We start from the raw sequence: 9,126 nt of genomic DNA on the forward strand, positions 1-9,126 counted from the left end.
GAACAGCCCACATCCTTAACTATTTATGAACAGTAATCTAATCTAGGTCTACCCCTACTCCTCTTAACTCCTATTTCTGCCTCTAATATGTCTCTGACTAGACCTTCATGGCTGACAGTGTCCTACCAACCTATCTCACTTATTTTTTAATGACTTCCACAGAGTCCTCTGTTCTCCTCTTCTTTCTAATACTCCTTTATTTGCAACCTTCTCTATCCACGGTATCCCCATCATTCGCCGGTAACACCACATTTTGAACGTTTGTAACCTTTTCTTTGACACCGCGCCCACCATCCTTGTTTCGCACACGTACAGCGCCGCTCTCCAAACATACACCTTTAACAATCTTTTTCGAATTTCTAAATTAATTTTTCACGAGCATAGAAGTGACTTCTTTTTAATGAAGGTGACTCGACCCTACGCTATCCTCTGCTTTTTTTCCGTACTACTTCTTCCGTCCTGACTTATCTGACTCCCTAGATACCTAAAGTCATCCACTTCTTATCATCTTTCGTCTCCTATCTTTACATTCGCTCTTTCCCTACTTTTTCTTCCCTTGCATACTAGTATTTTTGTTTTACTTTTATTCATTTTCAGATAATACTGTTTTGTCAATACTGCTTCCATTTTATTTAAAGCTATCTCTAACTCCTTTTTGCTAGATGCTAATACTGCTATATCGTCTGCTAAATAAATATCGTCGTTGTTATTAGTTTCACCTTCACATATTCACGTAATATGAAAGAAGATAAATTCCATTAAACGGTTTAACAACTTAAAGCGCGTTTTATACCCAAAGTACCATTCTGTCCCTATAATTGAGAATGGGAGTTTGCTAAATATTTCTGAGGAATTTCGAAATCGAGATTTAGGTGTTGTATAACAAAAACACGATATTCGATTTACGGGACTAAACGAATCACTTTCTAGAAATATACATATAAATATGTAAACTAAACGAGATTCACCATAGTTACCACTAATAAAACATTTCACTGCGGACATATATATTTTCCCTTCTCGGAAATAATATCGAAATAGGATTTCGAAAACCGTTTGTTCGTCTAATCTGAAGCATAATTGTCGTTTATAAAATTGAATCGAAACATTCATCACTAATAGAAATACAGAGTGTATAGAAAATAATGAAGAATGGTTCCAATGCCGGCTGGCGAAAGATGTGTGACGTGTATGTTCTATCCACGCATCATATTGTCGTACGGAGGGTTTCAAATATGTGTCACTAATTTACAGCAAGTAGTGTGGGATTCGAAGGCGCAGTTGATTGGTAGGTTAAGGGTCTGTGCAGAGGGACGTCCAGTTCGTTGCATACTCTCCTAGTTAGATGCTTAAAGATTTACATAGGGCCGAACCTAGGGGATTAATCACCTCGTCGAATGAAAGGCCTCCGAAAGTCCTTATTCCATCCCGGCACTATTGCTCTCGTTTAACGCGTAGATAATCCTTTATAAGGCAGGTACTCCGCGTTAAGCGTTCACTAGTTGCTCCTACATGCCCCCCATCCCCCCAAGGCTCTACAGTATTGCTGTGGAAAGATCAATTAAGACCTGCATCTACAGGTAAAAGTGCAAGTGGAAGTAGCCTACAATCAAAGTGAGGGTCTGGTATGTCATCTCGAGTCAGCGAAAGCCCCGAAGGGAGACTGCGTAAAGACCAGCAAAGACACGGTAGGCTGACGTAGAGAAGAACGCGTTCCCGTCGAAAGGGAGGCTCTCCCGATACGATTGTAGACACCTTCACCGACAATCGCATCTGAACTTCAACAACAGGTACCTAAAAGTCAGCGGATCTCTGAGTGTGATGGGTTCAATCCATGCCCAAAGCGATATAAGTGTCCCAGCAAAGTGGTGTATATCAGGCTGGATCACACAGTCAAGAGTAACTCGACCTATTAAGGGGGTTTCCGACTTAAAGTAAGCATGTAGGATAGAACAGTTATAAGTGGATCCGGTGCCGTAATTTTCGGACAAAGGAAGAATAGAGGCGAAAAACATAGTGACTCACGCTAGCTAGGGGGACTGAAGGATGCTCGATGATGTCGCGATACGTCTAAACGTATGTAGTCCTGCTAGGGCTGCTCCAGAATAGCTAGTAGCTACCAGAATACCAATTCCAAAACATCGTAAGCTGGGGAGTCCAAGAATCCAGCTTCAACTCCTCCCTCACTGATTAGTATCGGACTCGAAAAAGTAGTTAGTTGATGGACCGCATTCTAGGTTATAAGGTTTTACACCGAGGCCCCGGCTCGTTGCGTAATTCTCGATCATGAGCATACTAAGGGTTCGGATAGGTCCGAACCTAAAAGTTAGGTTAGGGTAAGTTCGGTTACTGGCCGGGTCACAAATGCACTCCAATTATAGAATAACGGTGACCAAAGCCATTAGTTCTAGCCTTCAGCTCAAATTAACCATGTACTCTACAGACACAAACACGTTGCTAACTACAAACTGTCCAATTCTTCTTAGCTGTATAATCACAACTTCTGTTCCCTACTAACATTTTACTCTCAATACGCCAAGAAAAGTATAACTTCAAATATGATACCATAATGATAACTAAACACACCCAATTACTTTTATATTTTCTTGTATCTTATAAACGTGGTCGTCTCGTGACTGTTCCTGTCTTTGGCATTAAAATTATTTTTATCGCAATAAAGTAGTAACACGTAATACAAACTCATAAAAAATTATTTTTGTATCTTTAATACACATACCTACTGTATATAAAATTACAATCTTATTGCATTCTATAATTTGTAAGCTGCAGGTTTAATGGGCAAATTTTTCGCATATACCTACCTCCTACGAAATCTTAAATTCAGCAGTTAACACATATATTTGTTAAATAATGTGCTTCTAAAGTGTAAATATGTGACAGTTGGAGCGACTGCAGCAAATATTTGAGAGCAATAAACAATATTCTAGACAGTATGAAGTACCTACGGGGATTTAAATGACAATGATGACCATGGTGTTATATTTATTAACGTCTGTTTATATATTTTTTTTCTGATATTAAGAGTTCGTTGGACGGTCAATTCATCCAGAAGTCGTTAAACACAACAAGAATAATACAAATTTATTTATCACGCAAAGAACAGAAAAAAAAATTAAGAGGGTTAATGTCTCTGCCACTCGGCACAACATTATAGAAATAGAGAGCGCTTTCATTTGGTTAAATAAATAGCATCTTATCTGTTTCTCCCACAAACAACTTCACTATCACTGGCAATCTCCTGGTTGGGCGATGAAGGACAGATTCACCCTTAGAAAAACCTGGAGTCATTGTTTAGTTTCTCAAACCCATCGTCAGAAGCATCTTAGTCTCGGATCATAACGACTTCACATGAACATCAGTTCGATGAAACTGGTGTAAGCTGGTTCGAACGAGAAACTACTCACTTAATTTTTGTTTATTAAGTTTTTACCTTTTTTAATGTTATGCACCTCTTGAAGATTAAGTTATGGTCAGATCCTGGGGTTAGAGGTTGGATGGTAATACGAGCAGTCCCATCGCCTAAGAGGACCTATCTGGCTCACCAATCTATTCCCACTTTGAATCCAAAACAAAAGTTCTGCCACATTCAATATAATCCGATCAAAATATAACTCCTTGCAATGGATTCTTCAAGGCAGCTTATTAATTCTTCAGATCGCGTTAGTAACAAAGAAGGCTAGAATTCTCTAGAACCTGCATTCTGGAATATTTCTAAAACAAGATCAGTCCCTATAAATAAATGCTGCGATGTCGGAAAGTTACAAGACGATAGAAGGCAAAATAAGAAGAGCAAAGAAGCTACTCAGGGGGCAATAATAGGGTTGTTAATTGAAGATTAATTAGAAAAATTAATTAAAGTGCAAAAGATGTTTTATGGAACCCACAGTATTGCACTCTAGCTAATTTATTTTCTACTTAATCTTCAACTAACAATAATATTATCAATTATTCGCTTGCTCATCGAACCGTCTGTTTGCTATTCTTATTTTACCATCTAGGTATGACCTCGTAAGTGGAACTGCCCTCTTCAGATCTCGCCTCGCGGCATTTATTTATTAGAACTGACCTAGTTCTAGAAAGACTCTAGAATGAAGGTTCTAAAAGCAACCCAGTATACATAGTCCATCTAACGCTTCTTCATGTATGAGGGTATATGTGACAGTGTCCCCTCTTAAAACTGGTGTCATCCTGATCAGCGACGTTTACCTTTATGAAACGAGTCGTTTAAAGTAAACAACCTGAGGGCCTTTCTAAATTCGATAGATAACGTTGATGTATAGAGTAACGAATAAGAATCATCCTACATTTCTTATAGTTTCGGGCAACGTCCCCTCCGTCACGATGGATTGTACACGTTGTTACCTTCATTAAAATCAGCAGAGTTGGCTCGTCGAACGTACCACTTACTCATCTGTAGAAACTGGAGAGCCTCCAGGTCGACGAAATATAATATCCGCTGGCAGTCTAAGTTATTTCCCAAATGTAATGCTGGCTGGTATTCTTCTAGTCGTCTGATGGATGACGAATCTAAAGCTAAGAGGAGTTTGGTGGTAGTTGATGTCAGAATGCAGTATTTCTTTTTCTGATGTCTATTAGATCAGCGACCTGCTTGAACAAAGCTAATTTGAAGTTTCTGTCTTGGTTGGAATGCAATTTCATTGGTACTCCTTAACGGCTAATCTAGCTATTGATAAGCTTTCAGACAAAGGTCTGTGCTTCCTAATTTGGTTTCATGTATGCTTCGGATCACTTGTTAAACTAGTTAAACTAATCCATGGCGACATCTAGGGATTCTAATATAACTTAAAGTCACAACTGCATAATATTTATCTATGGTTGTTTAAGTTTTCGGTGTTCGTCAATTCAATTTTTTGACACATGTCAGGTGACGCAGGCGCCTTGTTTGGAAGTAATCTGACGTGGCACAGTAAATAAAAGAGTTAAAGTTTGTTCGTTCACATAATGCTATATTTTATTTAAAAATTAATTTAAAAATCACACTTAAAAGGGTACTCTACAGACACAAACTACAACTAACTACAAACTGTCCAATTCTTCTTAACTGTATAATCACAACTTCTGTTCCCTACTAACATTTTACTCTCAATACGCCAAGAAAAGTATAACTTCAAATATGATACCATAATGATAACTAAACACACCCAATTACTTTTATATTTTCTTGTATCTTATAAACGTGGTCGTCTCGTGACTGTTCCTGTCTTTGGCATTAAAATTATTTTTATCGCAATAAAGTAGTAACACGTAATACAAACTCATAAAAAATTATTTTTGTATCTTTAATACACATACCTACTGTATATAAAATTACAATCTTATTGCATTCTATAATTTGTAAGCTGCAGGTTTAATGGGCAAATTTTTCGCATATACCTACCTCCTACGAAATCTTAAATTCAGCAGTTAACACATATATTTGTTAAATAATGTGCTTCTAAAGTGTAAATATGTGACAGTTGGAGCGACTGCAGCAAATATTTGAGAGCAATAAACAATATTCTAGACAGTATGAAGTACCTACGGGGATTTAAATGACAATGATGACCATGGTGTTATATTTATTAACGTCTGTTTATATTTTTTTCTGATATTAAGAGTTCGTTGGACGGTCAATTCATCCAGAAGTCGTTAAACACAACAAGAATAATACAAATTTATTTTTTAACAGAAAAAAAAATTAAGAGGGTTAATGTCTCTGCCACTCGGCACAACATTATAGAAATAGAGAGCGCTTTCATTTGGTTAAATAAATAGCATCTTATCTGTTTCTCCCACAAACAACTTCACTATCACTGGCAATCTCCTGGTTGGGCGATGAAGGACAGATTCACCCTTAGAAAAACCTGGAGTCATTGTTTAGTTTCTCAAACCCATCGTCAGAAGCATCTTAGTCTCGGATCATAACGACTTCACATGAACATCAGTTCGATGAAACTGGTGTAAGCTGGTTCGAACGAGAAACTACTCACTTAATTTTTGTTTATTAAGTTTTTACCTTTTTTAATGTTATGCACCTCTTGAAGATTAAGTTATGGTCAGATCCTGGGGTTAGAGGTTGGATGGTAATACGAGCAGTCCCATCGCCTAAGAGGACCTATCTGGCTCACCAATCTATTCCCACTTTGAATCCAAAACAAAAGTTCTGCCACATTCAATATAATCCGATCAAAATATAACTCGTTGAAATGGATTCTTCAAGGCATCTTATCAATTCTTCAGATCGCGTTAGTAACAAAGAAGGCTAGAATTCTCTAGAACCTGCATTCTGGAATATTTCTAAAACAAGATCAGTCCCTATAAATAAATGCTGCGATGTCGGAGAGTTACAAGACGATAGAAGGCAAAATAAGAAGAGCAAAGAAGCTACTCAGGGGGCAATAATAGGNGAAGTCAATATATTAGCTCTTTCAGATTTTTGATTTCCAATACAGATTCTCCTTTAAATAACCATGTTCGATAGTATTTCTGCTGGTAAAACTCACGAAAGGGTTGTTTTTGCAAACAGATAGATCTCTGCACATACACATTTGTACGTATATATGTATGTATGTGGTAGGTACGACTAAATCAAAGTGGGTTGTTCTGGCTCCCTAGAAAATGCTCTCCGATCGTTTCCCTGACAGCTGTGATTGCCTGTTTTTCATGTTTTCTTTGATCTTGTTAAGTCAGTTCTTTTAACTTTCCAAATTCTTCGGTTTGTTTGCAGTATTTTTATAAACCAGGTAATTGGATTGTAAGAACCTCCTGGAGCAAATTGTAAAAAAAGTCTGTCTTAATTAAAGGAAAATAAAAATCAACGTTACCATCGAATGTGTACAAATCCTCTTTTATAGTGTGAACAGTTCTTATATATATGTATGCTTTGAAGGTATATGTGTACAGGGTGTTTCTAAAATAAGTAACAGGCTTTGGGGTGTGTTAACTAAATGCAATGGGGCAGCTACAACATCGATGAAAAATGTGAACAATGACGGTTGTGCAACGACTAATGAAGGCAGAGCCGGGCAAACTTTAACTTCGTAGGAGCCGCTACGTGAGGTTAGTTTGAGTCACTCCATACCCTTCAATAAGTACGAGATAGTAAGCAGTAATGACCCATATTGCTTTCTCTTTTTCTTCTCCTTTCCACTCCCATATCAAGCCCCTTCATCCCGTAGACGAGCGAAGCCTCTCTCGCAACTTAAATAATACCTACGAAAATTTTCGTTCGCAATATTATTGGGTTTGGCTACGGAAGAGGGCACTCACCTACGAAATGGAAGGGATAAGAAAAGGAAAGAATCATCTCACTCGCACTCGCAGGATCAATGAGGAGCTCCTTGGCTATACCAGAGGAGCTCTCGGGAGTCAAAAGAGCCGTGTTTGCCCGGCTCTGAAGTAAAGAAAATAATTACAAGAGAGAGAGAGAGATTCCAATTAAACTGTCTAAATTATTATCACCGAAGAAAACCCGTCGTAAAATAGTAATTAGGAAAGGATGCTATGTACGCGAAGCTGAAATGTTAATAGGGATTACTGGAAAGTACAAGTAATAAAAGTAATTGATAGCGATAGAATTGAATTCAAAAGAATTTGAATAGACTTCAATATATTTACACAAGTACAGAGACACAAAGAAATATAACAAAAATCATATTGTAGCAGGTAATGCCCTACGTGAATGTATATTATTTTTTTTTTACTTTTTGAGTAAGTAAGTATCATAATCCGCCACAGAGTAAAACCAAGACCAAAACTAGAAGTATTTGAGCAAGACCAAGATCAAGACCGAATAAGCAAGACCTAGACCAAGACCAATAACAAGACTGGTCTTCGTCTTTCTTGGCTCATCTCTAACCGGAGGTAAAGCTCCTCTTTTGTCTTGGGTCCGCTTTTACCTATTTGGGGCAGTAATACTCCACACAATTTTTCTCTTCCATTATGTCTTTGTTTTGTCCATTTCTTCCGTCTCTCCCTACCACCGCCCATCCATTTTCACAATTACCACAAATGTAGGTACACTTTACAAGAAATCGATCGCGTAAAAATTCTAATGGAGCTATTTTAATGACGCACGCGTGACCAGTTGCCTCGTACTCACATCTTAATGAACATAAAAAATGCCAAGACATTAATTTGATATATAGCACATGTATCTGCAAACACTAGGTACTTAAATTAGAATTGCTATTAAATATAAAATAGATTACATCCCTTCTGATTACTATCCAAATCAATGTTCTAATCACATACTACGTGTAATAGAGTTGGTCCTTTGAATTTTCACCAGCCGCTATCTTTTATCAGTTATGATGGTGATTGGCAGAGCTTAAATGGGACCAAAACGCTTTCGAAGAATATCCCAGCCGTGTCCGATAGGGTTATGATCTGGAATTCTTATTGGCCACTTTATAAGTTGATCCTTGACCCGTCTTGTGTATTTTGGAGAACTCTTGGCTTTATCCTGCATTAAAATGATCTCATTACGAACATCTTGTAGCTTATACAGACGTAATCTCATATAATCATCGAAATATATAAGAATCAGCAAAACTCACTTTGCAATTTCAACTTTTATTATTAATTCCTGTAACGAATTTGGTAGTAGTGTTTCCAAAGAAAATCTTGACGCGTTTTACAATCTTTTATTAAAACCTTTCATAAGTATCATATCTATCACAAAATTGAGCAATAAAACTAAATTTAATATTAACAATTTTATTTTATATTACAGACACAATTTATTAGACTTACGTAGTGAGTTGTAAATGGGTGATTATTTTTTCCATTATGAAACTGGTTTTATTACCTAGTTGGTATAATATTAATGGTTCTAAAATCAATAGTGACCCAGTAAGTAAAACTTGTAAATAAACTATATATAAACAAAATACTACAAATGGCACAGTAAACGCCATCTGTATCGTGCTACATTTTAGGATTACATATCGTGCTACAGATGGCATTTACTGTGCCATTTGTAATATTTTCTAAAACGCACTGTTAAGACAGCAGGTAAAAGTTGGTCTGTGTTCTGTCGGAGCTGCCTGCGACGCGCTGATGAGATCCAAAAAGATCGAAATCGTGATCCGCGTCTGGCAGTTT

At 37.2% G+C, this 9,126-nt stretch overlaps 1 protein-coding gene across 2 annotated transcripts in view; it reads left to right on the forward strand.

Moving 5' to 3' along the window:
- The first annotated feature begins 4,912 nt into the window (after nucleotides 1–4,912).
- Nucleotides 4,913–9,126, forward strand: part of LOC108737239 (protein transport protein Sec24C) — a 19,033-nt gene continuing 14,819 nt past the window's right edge. For both annotated transcript variants that reach the window (XM_018469975.2, XM_018469983.2), the window contains exon 1: nucleotides 4,913–5,025. The gene's annotated coding sequence lies outside the window, so the exon portion shown is untranslated. The remainder of the gene's footprint in view (nucleotides 5,026–9,126) is intronic.

The sequence above is a fragment of the Agrilus planipennis genome, unplaced genomic scaffold (assembly GCF_000699045.2).
Source record: "Agrilus planipennis isolate EAB-ADULT unplaced genomic scaffold, Apla_2.0 scaffold9, whole genome shotgun sequence".
In the NCBI taxonomy this organism is placed as follows: domain Eukaryota; kingdom Metazoa; phylum Arthropoda; class Insecta; order Coleoptera; family Buprestidae; genus Agrilus; species Agrilus planipennis.